We start from the raw sequence: 12,900 nt of genomic DNA, 5'->3' as shown, positions 1-12,900 counted from the left end.
ATACAGGTAGATACCAATTGTTTAACAGCACTTCAGAAGTTAATTTAGATTGTTGAGTTTGAATATACAAAATTTGTGTCACTTTACTCATTTCATGTGTATGTCCATCGGTTTTTGATTTGCTTGTCTTTGTGTCTGTTTATTCTTCTGCCTGTGTCAGTTTCTGTTTGACAACAGAGCTGTCATTTTATCATTTTAAAGAAAAATGGTTTCAATATGTTAGTTTCGATCAGATATGTTTTCTGAAATGTTTGTTTTATATATTTTTTTTTAATTTTTGCAAAATATTTTATTTAATATAGAAGGTGTAAAAGTGAAGAAAACACATCTATTCCATGATTTCCATCATTTTCTAATGGATTCACTTGTTGAATTATGTTCATTGCAGTCTCATTTATGTTGATGTCAATATCTGGAATATTGACATTATTGTTTGTTTGAAGTTCTGGTAATGGCCCTTCTTCATCAACGCCATAATAGTTATCAACATGAAAAATGTCATTTATAAACGACAGGATTCCCACATTGTTTGTGACACCTGTATGCCACAGCTGAAGAGGGGTCTGTCCTCCTTGTGTAGAGAGAGCATGGTTGTTCCACTGATTGACAAATTCTGTTAATGCTCTTTCAATCCTTGGCAAATAAACATAATGCAGACAAAAAAGATGTAGCTCATTCAGTGAATCCAACATACCCTGTTCTTCCATAAAGTTAAAGATATTTATAAAGTGTCTTGATACAACTCTGTTGAGTTCTGCCCACAGTCTTTCAATTCTTTGGTTATGTACTGAAACACCTGTAATAACACTGCCTACTCCTCTTCTCTGTAACATAAAACGAGCAACCTGTATATTTTCCATACCATGATCACACCTGACCCTTAAGGGCAAACCAAAGTTTTGTATTCCTTCCAAAAATAATGACAAGACACTTGAGGCTCTGTTATTGGATAAGCAACGTAAGTATATGATAGTTCAGCTGAAGCCATCAACACAGCCATGCAGGACCAAGCGCCATCTAATCAACTTGTGGTTGCCGTCAAAATGCCTGTTGAGAGATCAGAAAGCATTACTACAGTTCCACATGTTTGTTCATATTATTTAGTAGTGAATTCCTGACCCTGTACTTAAACAAAAACTAGAGGTCTCATTTTGTACATTTACTTCAACAACACCACACCTCTCTCTCTCACACACACACACGTGCTTACACGTGCACACACATACACACAGTGGCATAAAATGTCTTTTTCCACACTACATTTACCTGGCACAATCGATGTTAGAGATTAAAATTGTGATGTGAAATAAAGGATTAAACAACTCAACAGTATATACATTAGACGACATCTAAATTGATGTACTATGAATCCCCCAAATATTTAACATACTTATATCAATTTCAGTTTTTTTGGTTATTGTTATTTTTTTTATTATTATTATTATCTTATGCTGATCATATAGATTAACTTCAGTAATGTTTTGAATGAAGGACCTTTAATTTTGATGTATTGTGTTAATACTTTTAAACACAAGGCCTGACCATTTGTTTCAAACCAGTGAACTTACCATAAGTGGTTGGGGGCCAGAACACTATAGATCCTTCGCCTTATCGCATGACGACGTCTAAATGCACGTCCAATAGGATCCACTTCCTGTAGACTTTGTCTGACCCTCCAACGTTGAACTCTTAAGCCACGAGATCTCAGACTTCCAAGAATGTATACTTCCCCTGCATTTGGAGTGTTCTGTAGGATATCCGTCACAGTTCTTGATTTGAAATATCCACATAGCTTAATGGCTCAACTCCCAAAGTTTGTCTGTGTCTGTACAGGGTTCTTCGACTTATTCCAAAGCATGATGCAATTCTCTGCCATGTCATACCAATGGAAACAAAGTGAGAAATCTGTTCAGCAGATATAGTGTATCGTGGCCGACCTGGATGACCACTCAAGGTGGTTGGGGGTAACAATCTGTGGGTCACATAAGCAGATCTCCGTCTAGCATCATATTCATGTAGCAAGCTGCAAAAGCATCTATACAAGGATCCTAGTAGGTTGGTGGCAACCCTATTATTGGGATCATATCGAGATACAGCAGCAAGAAATTCTGATAGAGTTCGTGTATGATCATCTAGCTCTCTATAAAGCCGCTCTTGTCTGATATTGTCCGAATTTTCATTTTGGAGCGCCCCAATACATTGCAGAGCACAACATCTTCTTCATTGGTTCTCACCTCAAACAACAAAGAATGTATGTAAAAAATGACAAGGATCCGATGTAATTTCATTGTAGATGAGGTACTGTCAGACACAGTCTTTCCAGATTATACGGGCAGCTAGCATAGCCAGGATGCCACGACTTGTTGCAATAGGCTTGTCACGATCTGAGGAGGCAGACCGTGCGGTGGTGTGTGTGGTGGACCCAGGTGCGAACACACGAGAGTAGACTGGAGTAAACTTAACTGGAAGCGAGCCTTTATTGTGGCTGGTGACAAGGAGTGCAGACAAGGCAGAAACGCAGTGACAAACTAAACTATGACTAAACTGGGAAAGTAAAACTAGGAAAAACTATGAAGACACAGGAAACCATAACTATGAATACTAAGACTGGCTGTGACAACATGGAGGGTGGGAACACAGACGACGCGACACAGACTACATGAAACACAGAGACTAAATACACATGAGGGATGATCAGGGGAAGTGGCCACACATGGGAGCACAGCTGACACACATGAACCTAACGACAGGAGAGGTGAAACTAAATACACTGACATTGAATACAGACTTTCAGAGTAAAACAGGAAACATGGATATTAGACATGACATGAACTACACATAACCACGCAGACATGACGCATGAACCAGGAAGACTTAGTACAGGGGGAGACAACAAGACTAAACAGCAACCTAGAAATTAACTAGGTGAACTAAGCTAAGGCACAAATAAATACAAAAGATACATAAAACTCAAACACTGGGTCACTCGACCCAGGACCATGACAAGGCTGCTACCCTACAACAATGTTTGGATAGTCACTGATGAAGGCAAAAGATTTTTCAATTATACCTCTAACAGACTGTTGTAGACGTCACCGCGGTGTTAGCTGTGCATTAATGTGTTATTTGTTTTTCCTCACCTTCCTGTTCAACTGAAACGCCTTCCTGTTCAATTGAAACGCCTTCCTGTTTAACTGAAATGCCTTCCTGTTCAACTGAAACGCCTTCCTGTTTAACTGAAATGCCTTCCTGTTCAACTGAAATGCCTTCCTGTTTAACTGAAATGCCTTCCTGTTCAACTGAAATGCCTTGGATTTTCAGTAGTGTGTGTGAGAGATAAAATTTCAGTAGTGTGTGTGAGAGCGTTTCCGTAGTGTGTGTGAGAGCGTTTCAGTAGTGTGTGTGAGAGCGTTTCAGTAGTGTGTGTGAGAGGTAAAATTTCAGTAGTGTTTGTGAGAGCGTTTCAGTAGTGTGTGTGAGAGGTAAAATTTCAGTAGTGTGTGTGAGAGCGTTTCAGTAGTGTGTGTGAGAGCATTTCAGTAGTGTGTGTGAGAGCATTTCAGTAGTGTGTGTGAGAGGTAAAATTTCAGTAGTGTGTGTGAGAGGTAAAATTTCAGTAGTGTGTGTGAGAGCGTTTCAGTAGTGTGTGTGAGAGCATTTCAGTAGTGTGTGTGAGAGCGTTTCAGTAGTGTGTGTGAGAGGTAAAATTTCAGTAGTGTGTGTGAGAGGTAAAATTTCAGTAGTGTGTGTGAGAGCGTTTCAGTAGTGTGTGTGAGAGCGTTTCAGTAGTGTGTGTGAGAGGTAAAATTTCAGTAGTGTGTGTGAGAGCATTTCAGTAGTGTGTGTGAGAGCGTTTCAGTAGTGTGTGTGAGAGGTAAAATTTCAGTAGTGTGTGTGAGAGCGTTTCAGTAGTGTGTGTGAGAGGTAAAATTTCAGTAGTGTGTGTGAGAGCGTTTCAGTAGTGTGTGTGAGAGGTAAAATTTCAGTAGTGTGTGTGAGAGTGTTTCAGTAGTGTGTGTGAGAGGTAAAATTTCAGTAGTGTGTGTGAGAGCGTTTCAGTAGTGTGTGTGAGAGGTAAAATTTCAGTAGTGTGTGAGAGAGCGTTTCAGTAGTGTGTGTGAGAGTGTTTCAGTAGTGTGTGAGAGAGCGTTTCAGTAGTGTGTGTGAGAGCGTTTCAGTAGTGTGTGAGAGAGCGTTTCAGTAGTGTGTGTGAGAGCGTTTCAGTAGTGTTTGTGAGAGCGTTTCAGTAGTGTGTGTGAGAGCGTTTCAGTAGTGTGTGTGAGAGGTAAAATTTCAGTAGTGTGTGTGAGAGCGTTTCAGTAGTGTGTGTGAGAGGTAAAATTTCAGTAGTGTGTGTGAGAGCGTTTCAGTAGTGTGTGTGAGAGGTAAAATTTCAGTAGTGTGTGTGAGAGCGTTTCAGTAGTGTGTGTGAGAGGTAAAATTTCAGTAGTGTGTGAGAGAGCGTTTCAGTAGTGTGTGTGAGAGGTAAAATTTCAGTAGTGTGTGTGAGAGCGTTTCAGTAGTGTGTGTGAGAGCGTTTCAGTAGTGTGTGTGAGAGCGTTTCAGTAGTGTGTGTGAGAGGTAAAATTTCAGTAGTGTGTGTGAGAGCGTTTCAGTAGTGTGTGTGAGAGGTAAAATTTCAGTAGTGTGTGTGAGAGCATTTCAGTAGTGTGTGTGAGAGGTAAAATTTCAGTAGTGTGTGTGAGAGCGTTTCAGTAGTGTGTGTGAGAGGTAAAATTTCAGTAGTGTGTGTGAGAGCGTTTCAGTAGTGTGTGTGAGAGGTAAAATTTCAGTAGTGTGTGTGAGAGCGTTTCAGTAGTGTGTGTGAGAGGTAAAATTTCAGTAGTGTGTATGAGAGCGTTTCAGTAGTGTGTGTGAGAGCGTTTCAGTAGTGTTTGTGAGAGCGTTTCAGTAGTGTGTGTGAGAGCGTTTCAGTAGTGTGTGTGAGAGGTAAAATTTCAGTAGTGTGTGTGAGAGCGTTTCAGTAGTGTGTGTGAGAGCGTTTCAGTAGTGTGTGTGAGAGGTAAAATTTCAGTAGTGTGTGTGAGAGCGTTTCAGTAGTGTGTGTGAGAGGTAAAATTTCAGTAGTGTGTGAGAGAGCGTTTCAGTAGTGTGTGTGAGAGGTAAAATTTCAGTAGTGTGTGTGAGAGCATTTCAGTAGTGTGTGTGAGAGCGTTTCAGTAGTGTGTGTGAGAGGTAAAATTTCAGTAGTGTGTGTGAGAGCGTTTCAGTAGTGTGTGTGAGAGGTAAAATTTCAGTAGTGTGTGTGAGAGCGTTTCAGTAGTGTGTGTGAGAGGTAAAATTTCAGTAGTGTGTGAGAGAGCGTTTCAGTAGTGTGTGTGAGAGCGTTTCAGTAGTGTGTGAGAGAGCGTTTCAGTAGTGTGTGTGAGAGCGTTTCAGTAGTGTGTGAGAGAGCGTTTCAGTAGTGTGTGTGAGAGCGTTTCAGTAGTGTGTGTGAGAGTGTTTCAGTAGTGTGTGTGAGAGGTAAAATTTCAGTAGTGTGTGTGAGAGCGTTTCAGTAGTGTGTGTGAGAGGTAAAATTTCAGTAGTGTGTGAGAGAGCGTTTCAGTAGTGTGTGTGAGAGCGTTTCAGTAGTGTGTGAGAGAGCGTTTCAGTAGTGTGTGTGAGAGCGTTTCAGTAGTGTGTGAGAGAGCGTTTCAGTAGTGTGTGTGAGAGCGTTTCAGTAGTGTTTGTGAGAGCGTTTCAGTAGTGTGTGTGAGAGCGTTTCAGTAGTGTGTGTGAGAGGTAAAATTTCAGTAGTGTGTGTGAGAGCGTTTCAGTAGTGTGTGTGAGAGCGTTTCAGTAGTGTGTGTGAGAGGTAAAATTTCAGTAGTGTGTGTGAGAGCGTTTCAGTAGTGTGTGTGAGAGGTAAAATTTCAGTAGTGTGTGTGAGAGCGTTTCAGTAGTGTGTGTGAGAGGTAAAATTTCAGTAGTGTGTGTGAGAGCGTTTCAGTAGTGTGTGTGAGAGGTAAAATTTCAGTAGTGTGTGAGAGAGCGTTTCAGTAGTGTGTGTGAGAGGTAAAATTTCAGTAGTGTGTGTGAGAGCGTTTCAGTAGTGTGTGTGAGAGCGTTTCAGTAGTGTGTGTGAGAGCGTTTCAGTAGTGTGTGTGAGAGGTAAAATTTCAGTAGTGTGTGTGAGAGCGTTTCAGTAGTGTGTGTGAGAGCGTTTCAGTAGTGTGTGTGAGAGGTAAAATTTCAGTAGTGTGTGTGAGAGCATTTCAGTAGTGTGTGTGAGAGGTAAAATTTCAGTAGTGTGTGTGAGAGCGTTTCAGTAGTGTGTGTGAGAGGTAAAATTTCAGTAGTGTGTGTGAGAGCGTTTCAGTAGTGTGTGTGAGAGGTAAAATTTCAGTAGTGTGTGTGAGAGCGTTTCAGTAGTGTGTGTGAGAGGTAAAATTTCAGTAGTGTGTATGAGAGCGTTTCAGTAGTGTGTGTGAGAGCGTTTCAGTAGTGTTTGTGAGAGCGTTTCAGTAGTGTGTGTGAGAGCGTTTCAGTAGTGTGTGTGAGAGGTAAAATTTCAGTAGTGTGTGTGAGAGCGTTTCAGTAGTGTGTGTGAGAGCGTTTCAGTAGTGTGTGTGAGAGGTAAAATTTCAGTAGTGTGTGTGAGAGCGTTTCAGTAGTGTGTGTGAGAGGTAAAATTTCAGTAGTGTGTGAGAGAGCGTTTCAGTAGTGTGTGTGAGAGGTAAAATTTCAGTAGTGTGTGTGAGAGCGTTTCAGTAGTGTGTGTGAGAGCGTTTCAGTAGTGTGTGTGAGAGCGTTTCAGTAGTGTGTGTGAGAGGTAAAATTTCAGTAGTGTGTGTGAGAGCGTTTCAGTAGTGTGTGTGAGAGGTAAAATTTCAGTAGTGTGTGTGAGAGAGCGTTTCAGTAGTGTGTGTGAGAGGTAAAATTTCAGTAGTGTGTGAGAGAGCGTTTCAGTAGTGTGTGTGAGAGCGTTTCAGTAGTGTGTGAGAGAGCGTTTCAGTAGTGTGTGTGAGAGCGTTTCAGTAGTGTGTGTGAGAGCGTTTCAGTAGTGTGTGTGAGAGCGTTTCAGTAGTGTGTGAGAGAGCGTTTCAGTAGTGTGTGTGAGAGCGTTTCAGTAGTGTGTGTGAGAGGTAAAATTTCAGTAGTGTGTGTGAGAGCGTTTCAGTAGTGTGTGTGAGAGGTAAAATTTCAGTAGTGTGTGTGAGAGCGTTTCAGTAGTGTGTGTGAGAGGTAAAATTTCAGTAGTGTGTGTGAGAGCGTTTCAGTAGTGTGTGTGAGAGGTAAAATTTCAGTAGTGTGTGTGAGAGCGTTTCAGTAGTGTGTGTGAGAGGTAAAATTTCAGTAGTGTGTGTGAGAGCGTTTCAGTAGTGTGTGTGAGAGCGTTTCAGTAGTGTTTGTGAGAGCGTTTCAGTAGTGTGTGTGAGAGCGTTTCAGTAGTGTGTGTGAGAGGTAAAATTTCAGTAGTGTGTGTGAGAGCGTTTCAGTAGTGTGTGTGAGAGCGTTTCAGTAGTGTGTGTGAGAGGTAAAATTTCAGTAGTGTGTGTGAGAGCGTTTCAGTAGTGTGTGTGAGAGGTAAAATTTCAGTAGTGTGTGTGAGAGCGTTTCAGTAGTGTGTGTGAGAGGTAAAATTTCAGTAGTGTGTGAGAGAGCGTTTCAGTAGTGTGTGTGAGAGCGTTTCAGTAGTGTGTGAGAGAGGTAAAATTTCAGTAGTGTGTGAGAGAGCGTTTCAGTAGTGTGTGTGAGAGCGTTTCAGTAGTGTGTGTGAGAGGTAAAATTTCAGTAGTGTGTGAGAGAGCGTTTCAGTAGTGTGTGTGAGAGCGTTTCAGTAGTGTGTGTGAGAGGTAAAATTTCAGTAGTGTGTGTGAGAGTGTTTCAGTAGTGTGTGTGAGAGGTAAAATTTCAGTAGTGTGTGAGAGAGCGTTTCAGTAGTGTGTGTGAGAGCGTTTCAGTAGTGTGTGTGAGAGCGTTTCAGTAGTGTGTGTGAGAGCGTTTCAGTAGTGTGTGAGAGAGCGTTTCAGTAGTGTGTGAGAGAGCGTTTCAGTAGTGTGTGTGAGAGCGTTTCAGTAGTGTGTGTGAGAGCGTTTCAGTAGTGTGTGTGAGAGGTAAAATTTCAGTAGTGTGTGTGAGAGCGTTTCAGTAGTGTGTGTGAGAGTGTTTCAGTAGTGTGTGTGAGAGCGTTTCAGTAGTGTGTGAGAGAGCGTTTCAGTAGTGTGTGTGAGAGCGTTTCAGTAGTGTTTGTGAGAGCGTTTCAGTAGTGTGTGTGAGAGCGTTTCAGTAGTGTGTGTGAGAGGTAAAATTTCAGTAGTGTGTGTGAGAGCGTTTCAGTAGTGTGTGTGAGAGCGTTTCAGTAGTGTGTGTGAGAGGTAAAATTTCAGTAGTGTGTGTGAGAGCGTTTCAGTAGTGTGTGTGAGAGCGTTTCAGTAGTGTGTGTGAGAGGTAAAATTTCAGTAGTGTGTGTGAGAGCGTTTCAGTAATAATGTCCCTTACGGCACCTCATAGCCTTTTGTCCCTCCACTGGCATATCCATTTCAGTTCAATCCAGAATCTAATTTGAAATCCTGTTCTTCAAGGTCTTAAATAATCAGGCCCCATCTTATCTTAATGCCCTTGCAGTACCATATCACCCCATTAGAGCACTTCACTCTCACACTGCAGGCTTACTTGTTGTTCCTAGAGTATTAAAAAGTAGAATGGGAGGCAGAGCCTTCAGTTTTCAAATAATCTTAATAGGCTTTTCTTTTGGTAAAGTACATAGGGATAATTCTGTGGGGAGAAGAATACACTTGAGAAGAGTTTTTTCTGGACAATACCACCCTATTCCAGCTGACCTAAAGATGTGTTTTCATGGTTGCTGTGCTGGTACAAAAGTGAAGGTTCAGCAGTGGAGATATAAGCCCTTTCTGCTGTGATTGAACCCATATCTCAACTCTCCATGAAAGGTAGCCATGGCCATTGATCAATTGTCATGACAATTTGCATATTAATGATCATGAAACTGACCTTATGGCCCATTTTTAGACTGTGGTGCTAGTTTCAGTAATTATGCAATATACTGTTCATAAAGTTGGAGAAACCTGCAGTCATCTTAGACTGAAGAAGTCACTTGGATAAGTGATGAAATGTTTCCACCACTGAAAACACTACGTCCAGATGAACAGTATCAACTGTTTTCAGGCTTTCTGCCAACAGTCATCATAGGAAATGTCAACGCTCTCCCCAACAAAAGTGATGAGCTGGAGATATTAGTGACTCTATAGCAGTTTCATGTGTTTTACTGAAACATGGTTGGATCAAAACATCTTAGACTCCAATGTGGATGTACCTGGTTTCACTCTCATACAGTCTGACAGAGATGCAAAAGCTGGTGGCAAGAAAAAAGTGGGGGTCTGGCTTTATATGTGAACCAAAGATGGATTAATCCTGCAACTATAACTATTAAGGAGAAGATGTATGGTCCTGACATTGAATTATAGCATACAGATTAAACATCCAGAGGCCCGCTTCATAATATAAAGAGACTTCAGTCAGGGTTCCCTCTCGACCCACCTTACTAGATTTACGCAATTTGTTGACTGTCGTACAAGAGAAAATGGGACTCTGAACTTTTTGTACACCAATGTTAAAGAAGTTTACAGAGCTTCATAGCATCACTTGGCAGATCAGACAACAACTTGGTTTTTCTGTAAGCATGTTACCATCCCTGTGTGCAGAGACAGCCTACAACTGAACTCACTGTCAGGAAATGGACACCTGATACTCCCAATGCTCTAAGGGACTGCTTTGAATAAACAGATTGGGCTGCAAACAGACGAGATCAGTATGGACATTGACAGAAAGGTTAACAGTTTTACTGAGGACATGAATGCCTGTAGAGACACAATCATACCGAGAAAGATTGTATGCTGGTTCCACAATAAGAAATCATGGATCACAGGTGACAAAGGGAATCCTCAACCAGAAAAAGGTAGCTTTTAGTGATGTGACAAGAAATGCCTTAAACAGGTGTAACATGAACTGAAGAGGAAATTGAAAATGGTAAATGGACTTGTTCTCATACAGCACTTTTCTACTCTATCTGAGCACTCATAAGGCTTTACACAACTGGCCTACAAGAAGTACAACTCCTCTGGTTTCATACGCAAAAAAAATTATGTGGTTCCAGTTCTACAGGGATTTAAAAGTAGTTAAGCAAAACAGAGCATGCCCGCTCCGATCGGTTTTAAAGGGTTAAACAAAACACTTTAATCACTGCAGATACAATAGTAATGGTAATGTAATAGTATTAGACAGTGTCTATGGAAAAATGTTTTTAATTCTTGTTTATGAAGCAAGTAAGTCTTAACTTTTACAAACAGCAGTTTAGTAACTTTACTAACAGCAGTTAGCTTTTCACAGTTTTTTTCCCCACTTCTTAACACCTCTGCAGAGAAACGCTAACGGATGACAAAGACCTGCGTGGTGTTTGTGTGAAAACTGAAGGTGAACAACCACAAAGCTGCCATCTTCTTTCAATACAAGGTAACACATTTCACCACAGGGGACTAAGCAAACATTTTCTCACAACAATAAGACTATTCTTAGCCAAACCAGAAAACATGGCTTCTAACTGTAGTTAAGTAAAATCAACATGGTGGCTTATTCACAATGACAAGCCGCATCTTGTCTAATCATTCTTTTCCTGCTCATAGGACACATGTATAGTTGTCAATGGGTGCTACCTGTTACCTGTAGCAGTGACACATTCTAATAACTTGATTTAGAATAAATAAAAACTTGTGTCCAACCACTTACTGTAAGGTGCACATAAGTAGCTGGTGAATGTAAAATGGAATCCTTTACGTGTCAGGCCATGTTTTAGGTCTTTCAAGTATCAGGAATATTTATTTTTTACTATTTTTTGGCACCAAATCTTTTAATTCTTCTGAAGTACAATTTAAAAGGTTAGTTACCTAAAGCTGTTTCATTGTGTTTCAGTTCTAATTCAACGGAATCACTTTTAACTGAGTTTTCTAACTTCTTGACTCCTAATATTACAAACTGGATTGCAAAAAAGTTGGGACATTAAACAAATTGTGAATAAAAACTGAATGCAATGATGTGGAGATGGCAAATGTCAATATTTTATTCAGAATAGAACATAGATGACAGATCAAAAGTTTAATCCGAGAAAATGTATCATTTCAAAGGAAAAATATGTTGATTCAAAATTTCACGGTGTCAACAAATCCCAAAAAGTTGGGACAAGTAGCAATAAGAGGCTGGAAAAAGTAAATTTGAGCATAACGAAGAGCTAGAAGACCAATTAACACTAATTAGGTTAATTGGCAACATGATTGGGTATAAAAAGAGCTTCTCAGAGTGGCAGTGTCTCTCAGAAGCCAAGATGGGTAGAGGATCACCAATTCCCACAATGTTGCACAGAAAGATAGTGGAGCAATATCAGAAAAGTGTTACCCAGCGAAAAATTGCAAAGACTTTGCAGTTATCATCATCAACTGTGCATAACATCATCCGAAGATTCAGAGAATCTGGAACAATCTCTGTGCGTAAGGGTCAAGGGCGTAAACCGATACTGGATGCCTGTGATCTCCGCACCACAAACAGGAATGCTACTGTAAAGGAAATCACAGAATGGGCTCAGGAATACTTCCAGAAACCATTGTCAGTGAACACAATCCACCGTGCCATCCGCCGTTGCCGGCTGAAACTCTACAGTGCAAAGAAGAAGCCATTTCTAAGCGGTATATGAGGGCACACAGCAAAGGGGCAGCAGAATTCAGGTGTAACTCAAACAGCTGGAGTTCAAAACTAGAAAATGAGTCGTGCTGTAATGTTTGATGGCAATGAAATCGAGCGTTGAACACGGTGGCTAAGCCTCCCTCCCTACCAGAGGACCGAGGGAGGCTGAAGAATGAGAAATTAGGAGGAACCAGTTCCGAAAAAGCTACAGACTCACCAGGTTGAAGCCATGTTACATGGCTTCAACCTGGTGAGTCTGTAGCTTTTTCCTAAAGTCCAACTGTTGTGACTTTAGGAAGTCGTTTAATACAAACGTCTTGTTTGCTAATGATCTTACATTTAGTAAAGCCATTTGGAGTGTGTAGATCCTAACATCAGATGTTCCAGCTCGGTTAAGTATGCGAAGATTTCCGTGGTCCACACCGCATCCACGGGTCCGAGGCCGCTTAGGGAAATAAAATGCTGAGAGCGGGGGATCAAGTGTCGTGGGAGCTCCAGGGACAACAGGCAGGATCCATCTAAAGATGCACTCTGCTGGTCCAGTAGTTCCACGAGAAGCACGGAGAAGAGCTCAGACTTTGATGAGTGTACCAGCCCGCTTTCCTCGTTTCCTCGGGCGCTTCTTCCAGGAAGTGGTGTAGGAGTGTTGGCACAGATAAACCGGGATACAGGGCTCAAAAAGTGGTGGAGGAGGCCCATAATCATCTCCTGTCTCCGTTTGCTTAAGAGCCAGGTCATACGATGCTTTGATTTCTAAGAGTAACTGGCGATTGTACACACGCAGAGCGAGGGCATTTTGGGATAAAATAGAAAAGGATAAGGCTAGCCAAAGCCAAAGCAAAGCTAGCAGAGTTGACGGACATGTCGCCGTGCATACTGCTGGCGCCATGTGCACATTGTTGTTACCTGCAGGTTTCCTCAGAGGAAAATTCGATTTCTGTAGTAGCTCATAAATCTAGCTGTTTCATTCAGAGCTGCTTTCACAGGTCAGGGCATCACACAAACAGCTTTGACTGCACAACGACACACTCCACACCTCTGAATGAGCTTCATTTATATAATGAAGTGTCCTACATCTGTCTGTGAAACAGCTGTGATAGAAATGTGTGATTACCTCGAGTCTGTGGAAAAGGTGGGAGGAGAAAACAGCTGAAGCATTAAAAACTGCTTCACTGTGTAAGAATATGTGAACTGAATTTGATT

At 41.4% G+C, this 12,900-nt stretch overlaps 1 pseudogene; it reads right to left on the bottom strand.

The window, feature by feature from the left end:
- Window positions 1-293: 293 nt before the first annotated feature.
- On the bottom strand, window positions 294-12,396 carry LOC146389825 (uncharacterized; annotated as a pseudogene).
- Window positions 12,397-12,900: the final 504 nt, after the last annotated feature.

This window comes from Perissodus microlepis, chromosome 3, assembly GCF_051167445.1.
Source record: "Perissodus microlepis isolate ML-2025 ecotype Zambia chromosome 3, ASM5116744v1, whole genome shotgun sequence".
In the NCBI taxonomy this organism is placed as follows: Eukaryota; Metazoa; Chordata; class Actinopteri; order Cichliformes; family Cichlidae; genus Perissodus; species Perissodus microlepis.
Note: the sequence above shows the minus strand (reverse complement) of the source record. Positions and strands in the feature narration are given on the sequence as shown.